Genomic DNA, 12138 nt, shown 5'->3' with positions numbered 1-12138 from the left:
AGTCGCTCCAAAGGGAGCGTTGCATCCGGCCCAGTGGGACTGTTCCTATGAGCGAGGGCTGCACAGCCAGACCCTGAAAGACGCTGTCCCCCCATGAAGACAATGTAGGCCAGTGGCACCTGCTTGTCCATTGTCACAGCCCTGCCCTCCGCTGGCTTAGCTCTGCCATCTTCAGGGCAGCAACACTCACCTGCAGCCTTCTGAAAAGGGGTCCAGGCCTCCTGGGAGGTCAAAGCAGGCGACTGTGATCTCATTCTGCCTTTTCCTCACACCGATTTCATGGGCTTCAATGGAACCTATTTCATGGGCTTCAAAGGCAGACCCCCAAAAGCTGCCACTCCAATCACCCCAACCCGTGGTACATGAGTAGCACGCAGCTGCGGTTGCCTGGTGGCACCATTGAAGGGCCTCAAAGCTATTTATTAATTCAGACTCACAGCGCCCCGTGAGGGTAGTATTGTGCCCATACACCCCTTCATAGAGAGGAGGAAAACTTAAGACTCAAAGAGGACAAGGGACTCGACCAGTCACTGCCAGGACTGGGGACAAACCACAGAGGGCTGCCCTAACCATTAGGCCATCCCACCTGCCTTGTGTGGCATTGCTTCAGTGCATCGTTTTTTGCCAAATGTTTGTAACAACTGACTTGTGCTGAGAGCCCCAAGCGTTATGGTTGTCCTGGCAGCCAGTAAAGCCAAAATGTGCAGGCACCCTTCTCTGTGCCCTCCTGTCTGGGGGAGGGGGCTGGGCTTCTCCACCAGCTCTGAGAGACAGGCCCAGATGCTCTGCTGTGTCCTGTTTGTAGGAGGTGCAGCGGAGGGGTTCATGGTTGCCTTTTGTAGCTTGCTGATCCTTGGCCCAGTCCTAGGCTGGCCCTGTCCCCAGTTCTAAGCCACCACAACTGGCTAATATGCAACCAGGGACAAAGCAAGGGGAACAGTGCTTTGGCTATGCCATCTTCCTCCCAGCCTGATAAGCAACACAGTCCTTACACCAGGGGTTGAAGGTAAGCACCAGGTAGTCCCACTTTAAGATGATCTAGGGATGCCCTTGTGCTAGGGGAATGCCCAACGAGCTGGCTCCCCTGCTGTACAGCTACTTTGCACCAGCCCAGTGCAAAGGAATTGAATGTAGACCAGGCCTCTGAGAGTGCCCTAGGGAAGAGCACACAACACCCTATAAGGAGAACGGTGCCAGCTACCTATCCCTACAGTATTTCTAGTGCCTTTGGTTGAGCTAAGGCCCCACGTCCTTGTGTGTTTGGAGACCAAAACTGCATTCAGTCCTTGCATAGGTCACAGGGTAGAGGATGCAGCATCCTTGCATTCACAGACCCCCAGTCCTCAGGCCCCTCATCACAACTAGTCACAATCTGCTCCTGGCTGCCACTTTGCAACAGGTGCTCCAAGGCGAAGCCATTAACAGCCCTCGGCTTTTGGGAAACAGAGGCTGCATATGTTTAAAATGAATCAGCGTTCAGAGCTGCTAAGTGGGTTTTTTTTTTCCCCATATGTAAGCCCTTGCCAGGTATTTGGAGAGATAAATCACTGCAACAAAAGCAAAGACGACATGTGAGAGATGCTGCTTCATGACAGAGCTGTGCTAATCGCTCCTGGAGCCAAGGAAAGAAAACAACTTTATGGGGCAGGACAGCATAAATATTTATATGATTAGAAAAGGTCTTCCAAAGATCACCATAAAATTCCCCTGTGATTAAGGTGGTAGGGGCTAGGGTGGAATTTGTTTAGCTTACATCCCCAAACTCTAATTCTGTTAGACGCTAACAGCTGGGTGTTTTCCTTTGACCCATGGGTGCCCGGCCTGCAAGCATGAGCAAGACGCCACTGTGCGGATATCAGATCTGACAATCAGGGTTTGCAAAAATAGCCCTTTAGGGGCACATGTCTTTATATAGCTGTTTTGCCAGAATACTAATCTAGCAGAATCTCACCAGCAACATCTCCAGGATTCCCGGGGTGGGGCAGGGTGCATATGAAAGCTTTGCAAAGTCCTTCAGTTAAACCATGATGAAGAGACACACCAGAAGATGCTTCCAACCAAGTGAGCTGCTCCTGCGCTAAAGAGTTTACAATCTACATAGACAAAACATACAAGAGAAACAAAGACAAAGAGAAGTGCAGTCTCTGAGATGACACAGTTGGTCTGTGTAGACTAGAGGCAGGCACAGAATCTGGGTCTCTTGATGCCCAGCCACTGCTCTATCCACTAACTCAAGCTGCCTCTCTACTCACTGTTGTAGTTTCTTTCTCCTTTCATCTGGGACAAAATGTAACTGAATGACTGTGATCCACTTTGAAGATGTGACATGCTAGCTATACAAGTGTTATTATTAGGAAGAGGCTGTGGTTATGTAGGTAATAGTTCCTTCCCTGCTGTCACTGACATTAATACCAAATTTCAGAGGAGCTCTGTGAAGGCAGGACTGGGCTCAACATTTACAAGAGGGTTTTACGCTCTGTTGATAAACTACAGCTTGACCCTCTCTAGTTTGGTATCATCAGGACCTGACTGATGCCGAACTAGAGAATTTGCCAGGCTACAGAGGTCAATACTTTCTAGCAGCATTACCAACTCTTCCACTGCTTGCTGGGCTCTTAGACGACACTTAGGGGTAAATAACAACACAGAACACTGAGAGCCAGAACTGGTGGCTGGAAACAAACTTTATGGGACAGTGAGAAACTTGGCTACACCAATAAGTGCTTGTCCAGCTAACTAAAATCATGCCGGATTATGGATGTTGCCGGACCAGAGAGTACCAGACTAGAGAGGTTCAACCTGTAGTAGCACCGCTATTCGGATTGCTTTCTTATCACAACACACATCGTATCTTTGGTTCCCAGCTGCTCTGATATTTGAGTTAATAATACCAAAAAAAAAAAAAAAAAAGCAAGTGAAGTCCAGCAGTTAGACCACTTAGGTGAAATTAGACCACTTAGGTGAAATGTTTACCTTGACCGTAAACATTTATTAAGGGGCTCGATTCACTGAAAACCAGCTCACTGATCTGAACTCAGCTGATGTAAATTAGCAGAGTTGCACTGAAACCAGTGGAAAACCCTGCCCTGTTGAACCAGTGCAGTTCTTGATTGAACATCCACACATGCGTGATACAGAAAAGTCCAGACATATTTCTTCTGACTCACAAAATAGGTTCAGTCCACCAAATGTCAAACCACAGCAAAGGTGCCAGTGAAAACACCCTTTGTCTATTCTGGTAAAGAGCACCATCCCAGTTGCAAAGTCTCACACTCTACGTGGGTGGAATATAATCCGTTGTTCTTTTTATAAGGTTTGATTGGCTGTAGGGCCCTCTTTTCCCCTCCGGTCTCAGCACAACAACGAGCACTAAGGATCATCAGCGACTCTTGGGATCGGACCCCAACTTTGCACCTGCAATCTCATGGCCCTCAAGAGACAAAACTAACGTGGTCCCATGAAATCACTGCACTGCACTCTGCTGCCCATGATGGTGGGGCGGACACCCTTGCAGGCAAAACAGTATATTCTCTGTCTTCCGGTTGTGATGCTACACACTCCCAGGAAGTTAAAGGACAAATTGGTGCATGTTCCAAAGCTGGAACCTGATTCCATAGCACCAAGAGGTGACGTTTTACAGAGTTATTCTGACTCTCACTTGACGGTGTGCTTTGGCTTTAGAGATTTGGGGCATTCTGACCCTTCATTTGAGTTCCCCCCATGTGCTTCAGTGTCACTTGGTTCCCCTTAGTATACAGGCTTCTCCATCACTAGCTGGGACCTTTAGCATTAGGGCTAGCATGACATGCAGTTATAACTGTGATAACTCATCCATCTTCTTTTGGATTGAAACTGACCAGGACTGGAACCAGGTCAATAGCACAAAGTGATAAGATTTGGGTCCTGCTATGCAGAGATTTTAACAACGAGGAACAGCCCAATGTTTTTTCTAAAAGATTGGCTCTCATTCAAACAGGTGTTATTTCAGCGGAAGTGCTCTGGACAGTGTTGCAGGCAGTCAAAGCAGATGATCTATGATCTCTTTTAGCCTCAGAATCGGTGGACCAATGAAAACCTGTCATATTTTTTGTAATCGAGTCAGGTAGTTGTTTCCCATTCTGAATCATAGAACAATATGCTACAATGCAACAGATGGGGGTTATACAAGACTGACGTTCTCTTAATAGATCAGCAGGCCCTGCCATCATCCAACTTCAAGCCACAAAGCTGACTGTAGACAGACTTTGAGTGGCTACATAAAGCCTCGAAGGAAGCCAGAGAAGACAAAATATGATATATCAGAATAATGTAATAAGGCCATCGGATATGGATGTCAATAGGTTGAGTGTGTTCGTTGAAAATGGCATGACTCTTGTAGAGCGTCAGAGAGAAAAGATGGGTGATGTAATAGGACTTACTGGACCAACTCCTCTGGGCACAAGGTACAAGTGTTGAGTTACACAGAGCTCTTCTTCAGGTCCGGAGGAGGAAGTGTCTGTCCTACAAAACTACCATCTCCCCAAGACTGCTTTAGTGAGATATGTATGGGTAGACACAGGAGAGAGAAGAAACAAGGGCTGGGGGAGATCTATTGTTCCTTTATGATCTGAAATGAGGCAAAGAGCTGATGATGCAAAGATACAGAAAGTCTCTGCTAAATGATTACTCTCTCCTTACTTTGTAAGGTAGCAGTGCTGGGGTTTTGATTCAATTAAACTATAATCTCCTGAGAAGTTCTGGTAAGATTTTGTCTCAGGCCCTTTTGGCTGCTTGCAGGTCAGAATCAAAAACCAAGTCCTGTTTGGATCCAACATGAATATAAAATCCCAGAGGATCCAGATCAGTACCCTCTGAAATGGAAAGGGAAGTTTACGTTGAACATTAGGAAAAACTTCCTGTCAGATGGTTAAACACTGGAATAAATTGCCTAGGAAGGTTGTGAAATCTCCATCAATGGAGATATTTAAGAGCAGGTTAGATAGACATCTATCAGGGATGATCTAGATGGTGCTTGGTCCTGCTGTGAGGGCAAGATATTGGACTTGATGAGCTCTCCAGGTCCCTTCAAGTTCTAGTGTTCTACAAATCTATGATTCCGTACCCCACTTCCTCTGCAGACACCAGGAATGTGGGGAAAAACTGCTGAGCGCCCCCTCTAGATGAAAGAGGCTCATTGGGTGACAGACTGACAGCAAATCCCACCTTTAAGAAAGAAGCAGGATCATGTGAACAGATTTCTGCACTTCTTGGGAGAGAGCTGCTATTCTCTGCAGAGAGGGAAGGATCCTTCCATTTGTCAGACCTCTAGTTCCTCCTGCTTTGTCTCACTTTCCTTCTGCTGCTGATGCTGGACATAAGAGGCATGGTTTTAAGATTGAGGATAAATGGCCGTTGGAACAGACTAATCAGGAATGTGGGAAATTCTCCATCATGTGGGGTCTCCCATCAAGACTGGCCGTCTTCCTCAAAGACATGTTCTTGTTCAGCTGCAAGCGTTGAGCTTGGCACAGGAATTTCTCAGTCAAATTCTCTGGCCTGTGCTAGGCAGAAAGTCAGGCTGCACGATAGGAACAGTTCCCTTTCTGGCCTTAAAATCTATTAATAAGACGGACCTGGCTTCATTGTAAGCCTCATGGTGAACCGAAGTCAACTCAGAACAACATTTTTTGTTGCTAAGAAGCAAACATTTGCTCCACTGCCTATTTCAACATTCCAAAAAAAGTCCTGCTGCTGCAGTTTAGGCTGGGTCGAGACTGAAGAGATCTGTCGGCAAAAGATACGCAAGTGCATTGTGCAATTTGCGTATCTCCTGCCGACAGTTCTGCCTGGAGAGGCTTTCCCAACATTTGGCCCACCTACACGGAGCCAAATGTTGGGAAAACCCCCTCTGCCAACACATTCCTTCTTCTTCGTGGAACAGGATGACACGGATGTCGGCAGAAGGATCCCAGAGCGGCAGATGTCTGTCGGGAGCCCCCCCGAGCCGAAGCCTGCAGTCTCGACATCGCCTCAGATTTGACTTCGTCTTCAGAGGGGGGGCTTTCTTTTCTTCGAAGGAAAGACTGAAGGTCACCAGCCTGAGAAGCCATCCTCAGATGAGTCCCTTTTGTCCTCCTCCCACTGGTGCTACTTAGCTAACGACCGCATTGTGCTGTTGTGCAGCAGAGCCAACGAGCCCAGCTGCCCCAGAAGACATCGCTGATTTCACTCCTGTAAGCCTCTAACAGAACAAAGCAAACAAGCCAGCCAGTCCAGTATGGACCCTCCTGCCCCGCTCCACATAAATATTACCTCAGGATTGAAACTAACACCCCCTGCTCCTTCCCTCCTTCTTAGTCCTGACCTGCTGCCATGGAACCTGCAATCCAGCTGCTCAGCTCCCCTCACTGCTACTCCTGGCCAGGCACCCATGGTCTTTTCAAGGGAATGTTCTGAATACTCTTGGCCACTGAAAAGCATTTTCCTCACTCTAGCAGGTCACATATCTATGTAAATAGACACGGCTCAGCCTGGCTGGAGCTCAGAGTTCATCTCGCTACAGGAACAGGTGCGCACAATCAGCTGCATCCCCTTCTGACTATGGCCACGAAAGGCAATGAACCACGAACAGCAAAACAACCACCACCCCTTCCTCACCTGCACTTAGCACACCTGAGACTCCCACGCCAGCTGCTGAACATGATGGAATGCTCCCCACAACCCACTGTGGCACGTAATTCACGTTAGCTACCTGCTTTGAGGACAAGGAGATGGATTTACATCTGCTTACACCAGGACTAATTTTAAACAGGGAGACCAGAGTTGGAGCTGCAGCTCTCAGCCCCTGCCACCCATCTTAGGGGGCAACAGTAATTCTAAGCCACCTTTGTACCCCACCCACCCGCACGTCCTGGGCAAAGCTGGGAGCCGCCAGTGTAAGTTACAGCAGCCCAGCCTGCTTGAACTTATAGCAGCTTCCTATAGCACAGCACCGTCAGAATACACTGGCAGCCATGCCACCATGCCGGTGTGATGCAGGTTGTGCAGGGAAGTGGCAGAGTCTCACCAGCAGGGGGAAGTCCAAGCTCTAGGGTTATTATCTGAGGTCGTCTCTGACTCGGGGATTGAAGTGGCTTGCCCAAGGTGACAGTGGCAAAACTGGGGTTAGACCCTAGGAATCCTCACTTCCTGTTCTGCCTTGCATCGGCTCAGAGGGCTCCCCGGCGTAGCTGTTTATCCAGGTAGCAACACTGTGTTCTGGAGTGCAACAACAGAGACCGCTGGAAGTGTTCTTCCTCAAGTCTCGTCCCTGGTTTGCACAGTGCTCCAGGGACAGGGCGGGAGAACGCACGGCCTTTGCTGTGGGCTCTTTCACTGGGAGATGTTTTTGTAGCCATAATTTTAGAAGTGTAACAGCAAGTCTTTGGCAGCTGCCCCTCTTCCAGCTGTTAACCGGCGGGATGGATCCCTGTTATGCCTTTTACCATGGCAACCTTAACAGGACATAGAAGCTGCCTGAGGAGAAAACAAAACAGCTGTTATTTGTAATGCACCAGCTCTCTTCTGGCAAGAATCCAGCGAGGTCTGAGCATAAGAATTAACGCCGTGGTACTCAGTGGCACCTCGGTGGCAGTGCAGAGTGCTCAGGAATGGCCGGCCTTTGTGCTCTGAGTGGGGCACCACTATCCTCTCCTTCTCAGAGCTGGCCCAGAAGGGCTCAGCTGGTGGATGCTATAGTCAATTGGAGTGCAGGGCCCTAAAGGTGCGGGGCACAAGGCAACCACCTCACTCACCTTGCCCTAAGGCTGGGTCTGCTTCTTCTGCCCCATGTTTCAGGGACCAGGAAATAGCACATCCTGGTTTTACAGCTTTATAGCCACCGCTGTTCCCCTTGGGTTTGGCGTGGCAGCTGCAGCAAGCTGTCTTATGGCAGGAGAGCAACTGCTGGCTTCCATCCAGATGTTGGACGATCATGTTCTCCAGCTCCCCTTCCCACCTGGGGCAGGGGCTGTGATGTCGAGGGTGCACTGCGGGAGGTGCAGGCCAATGAGCCCACTTGTCCCCGACTTCTGAAAGAACTTGCTAGCGTAGATGCAGCCTTTCTGAACTTGAGTCAGTTTTCTTGGAATCCCCCTTGGGAAGAAAGCCAGAAGGCAAAAAGCTCCGCCGGTGCAAAATGGAGCCAAACGTGATTATTTTGAAATCATTCGCCCCTTAAAATATTGTTGCTCTGTGTTTGCTTTAAGAACCTCAGAGCCGCCCTACTGGGCCAGACCAATGGCCCATTGAGCCAGTGTCCCCTCTTTGACAACAGTCAGCACCAGCGCTTCAGGGGAGTGCGCAGAACAATTCAATCTGAACAAGCTCCAGACCATCTTTCCCTCCCGGCTTCTGGCAGCGTATTGTCAATTACGGTGCAGAATGGACCATGAGTGAAACGAACCGTTTGCTCCAGCAGAACACATGTTTGGGGCTTTGCTTCGCAGAGACTTTTGCAATGTTCCAGTTGGGTTCTGCTTCTGAAAAGAGCCAAGTTTCAACCCCTTTGGTGAAACAGAGCTACTCTTCTCACTAAAGGACCAACGAGGGGCCCAGCATGGCCCACACTCAGCCCAACAATACTCCAGCAACCAGCTCCCCAAATAGTACCTGACAGCAGACTCTTCCTCCATCTAACTTAGCAGTCATCCCAACCTTCCATGCCCTCCCATTGCCATTCCTTATGTTAACCATAAACTGAAATATATGCCTTCACGCAAATTATTTGCCCACATGCAAATTATTCCATTACATTAACTTCATAACATGCCACACAGATCATGACGGCTTTGCAACCAAGGACCACTCCGAACTGGCTTCAACACCGGTGAACAAGGAAGGAGGAGATGCATATGCATCTTATTCTATTTTGCATGCAGAAGCCTAAGTGCACCTGACAAAGCAGGGCCAGCTTCAAGCACAGGTGCTGTCAACAAGGGGCTGTTGTTCAGGAGAGGCAGAAGAACAAGGAGGAAGGGAAAAGCCACATAAGGGTGGATGCAGGTGCTGGGGAGGTTGCAAAAACGGTACGGCAACCCAGTGGGGTGGGGTCAGGAGTGGCTCCCAGGGGCTCTGCAGAGCACCGATCCCATGGCCTCTAATTGCGCGTGGTAATTTTCCTCTTCTCCCTCCACTGCGCTGCAGTCACAGAGCTTTTCTTTCCCAATTTCTATTTTCGTCTCTCCACCGCCTCCCCCACACGCAGTGCAAGGCCTTTTCAGCCCACGTGCCTGACCTCTGGCTATACCCATGGGCCTACATCTGCCTGCCCCCACTGCAGGCTGACGCACTGAGAGAGGGCGTGAGCAAAGCCCAAGGCCATGAAAGAAACACGCAACCTCCCCCCGGCTGCCAGCAAGGAGAATGCTGGAGCAGTTCAGCTCGTGCTGTTCCTAACTAGCCAGTTGGTGGGGCTGCAGAGCAGTGCTTCCCATGCCCACCGGTACCCCTGAATGGGAGGTTAGTGCACTGGCTAGGCCTTGAGGTGCCTCTTGCACACACACAGTCCAACCGCATCGTTTCTGGGCTACTCCAAATCACCGCTGCCAAATTGTCAGCCTGGGTCCACACGGTTCCACACAGGCCAGAGCTGAATTCAGGCAGCAGAGTTGTGAAGGCAGAGTGGAGGCTGACGAGCGGGGGGGAGTTAGTTCTCTTGCAGACTGGCCAGCGGTGATCCAGAGAGATACTGACAGAGCTCTACCTACCTCCAGGGTGCTAGAGCGCCCAGTCCCCTTCAGAGCCAGGGCAATGCTGAGATGCAAACTCGGGCTGTTCACTGATGCGCACTAACGCCTGTGATTAACGCGCGGCAGTATAAACACGCTAAAAAAATTAACATGCGCTAATTGCAGGTGGTTAGTTTCACTGACAGCCCGAAGGGAGATCAGCCAAAGACAATGAGGGTGAGGAAGTTCTGGATGCTGATGTGGAAAAGGGGCTTGGAGTCTTCCTGCTTCCCGGAGAGCCCCGACGGGGTGAATTCCCCCCACGGGGACCCTTTGCTCTGGCTACTGCCACTGCACTGTGCCACCCTCGGGCAGAGCCCAGGAGCAGCGCTGGGTACGTGCAGGGCCCTCTGCTCTCCCCGCACGTTGCCATTGGGACAGCTTCCCCTGCACTGACGAAGCACTGTTCCCGCTGCTGCTTCTGGGTGGTGCAGCTTTTGCTGTATGGGGGTTGGGCTTTTTTTTCGCTTGTTTGCAATAAGATCTTCTGTGTAGCTTGTGCTCTAGTGTGTGCAGAGGGGAGCTGATGGCCGTGGCCCTCGGAGCTCTCTGGCTGCAGGTAGCAGCCCTGCTTGGGGCAGCAGGGAGCCAAGCAGCCCGGCTGGGGGCCTGAGCAACTTCGGCTTTGCCCCAGACCCTGATGCCTGGACCTTACCTCAAGGCTCCCAGGGAAAGGACAGCTACTGCTGAGAAATACAACATGGAGGGCTATGAGCCTCACGCAGATGACGACATGGGGTGTGGTGATTATCCCCAACTTCACGAGGGAGACCCCTGGTATCAGTGGGATGATCCAGGTGTGAGGCAAAACTGGGGAGAGAAGTTGCTCGTTGCCCAGGCGCTTTGACAGGTTTCTCCGGACCCGTGTTGGCACCTACCCCTCCCCACTGCAGTACCCGGAACACCAGGCAGGAGCACTTGCTCCTCCTTCTTGGCTTCATGCTGGTTATGTTTTCTCTGGGAGAAATGTACCCATCCTCCAGGCCTGTGGAACCAAAGCCATATTGGTACAATTATCAGTACCTGGAGCAAGGGGGTGATCCCTGCAGAGAGACCCCAGAGGTAAAGAACTAGGACATCTGAAAGATGCATGGAAATATAGCTCCTCTCCTGGGACACTCACACTGGGGGTCTCCAGAGTGGTCACCACAGGATGCACTAACCACTTGTTTTCTTGGACACTTACTCTTAATAAAATATATTGGGGGTCAGGGAACAGGCAAGAGCTTTCCTGACAGCACAATTAAACCACCCTGAACAAGTGGCGGTAGCTATCCTGGCCAAAATAGATTTTCTTAAATTGTTGAAGTACATATTTATCAATTTGTATCTCTTTATATGATGGGATGCAAGAAGTATTTTTGATTAGCTCTGTTTCGCACTTACATACTATTTTTCAGGCAGTTAACATTCTCTAAAGTATTATATATTAAATACTGGCTCCACTGAAGTCAATGGCAAATTCCTATTGACTACAAAAAAGCCAAAATTTCACCCTACATGTCTGAAATGCCTTTTTATTCATTTCAGTTTCTTCATTTTGGTCCATTACTCTTAATAGTGTTTCTCTGAGAGTAATATAGTCTGGATTATAGATACAGACCAAATCCTGCAGCTCTGTGCAAACAGATCCCTCGTTCCCGTGTTCAGGAGTAGGTAGTATTATTATTGTTTAACAGTGCGATTAATCACATGATTAATTGTGATTGATTTTTAATTGCATGATTAATCACTATTTTTTTAATCACTTGACAGCCCTAATTCAAACCTCTACCTTCTTCTTAGTCCTGCCACTCACTGAGTCAGCAGTCAGGGGCTTGTTTTAGTTTCTGCTTTGCTATACTGTGATCAGCATAGATATGCAAATTGATAAAACTACAGGTGGCCCCTCTCTAATCCGGAACTCCCTAGTCCAGCAACAGCCGTAATCCGACATGATTTTAGTTAGCTGGACGACCACTTATCATGGGTGTGGCCAAGTTTCCTGCAGTCCCATAAAGTTTGTTTACAGCCACCGTCCTGGCTCTCAGTGTTCTGTGCTGTTATTTAGCTGTAATTTACCCTATCTTCTGAGAGCGCAGTAAGCAGTGAAGCATTTGTAATGCTGCGAGACAACATTGACCTCCTGTGGTTCAGAAAACTCCCTGGTTCAGCACTGGTCAGGTCCCGAGGATGCTGGATTAGAGAAATTCAACCTGTACTACTAAGCAGGGGCAACAATTTAAGGTTAACCTCTATTGATTTCCAAGCTTCCATTTCAAAATATAAATCACCTAAATTAGGGACGAAGTAGATTGCTGCTCCCACCCCCTTGATGATACTCCTGGGAGGAAAAAATAGAAATGTTCCCCAGGGAGATTGCCGCAATCTCTGCAGCCAAGGTAAGGCACAT

General features: G+C 49.2%; 1 protein-coding gene and 1 pseudogene across 1 annotated transcript in view; one reads left to right on the top strand and one right to left on the bottom strand.

The window, feature by feature from the left end:
- RASL12 (RAS like family 12) overlaps window positions 1-12138 on the bottom strand; it is a 67839-nt gene that overhangs the window by 34464 nt on the left and 21237 nt on the right. The gene's annotated exons all lie outside the window — the stretch shown is intronic.
- LOC142019846 (NADH dehydrogenase [ubiquinone] 1 beta subcomplex subunit 8, mitochondrial pseudogene) lies at window positions 4327-10829 on the top strand (annotated as a pseudogene).

Source organism: Carettochelys insculpta, chromosome 12 (genome assembly GCF_033958435.1).
Source record: "Carettochelys insculpta isolate YL-2023 chromosome 12, ASM3395843v1, whole genome shotgun sequence".
NCBI lineage: Eukaryota > Metazoa > Chordata > Testudines > Carettochelyidae > Carettochelys > Carettochelys insculpta.
The sequence above is the reverse complement of the archived record's forward strand: the minus strand, read 5'-3'. Positions and strand labels throughout refer to the sequence as shown.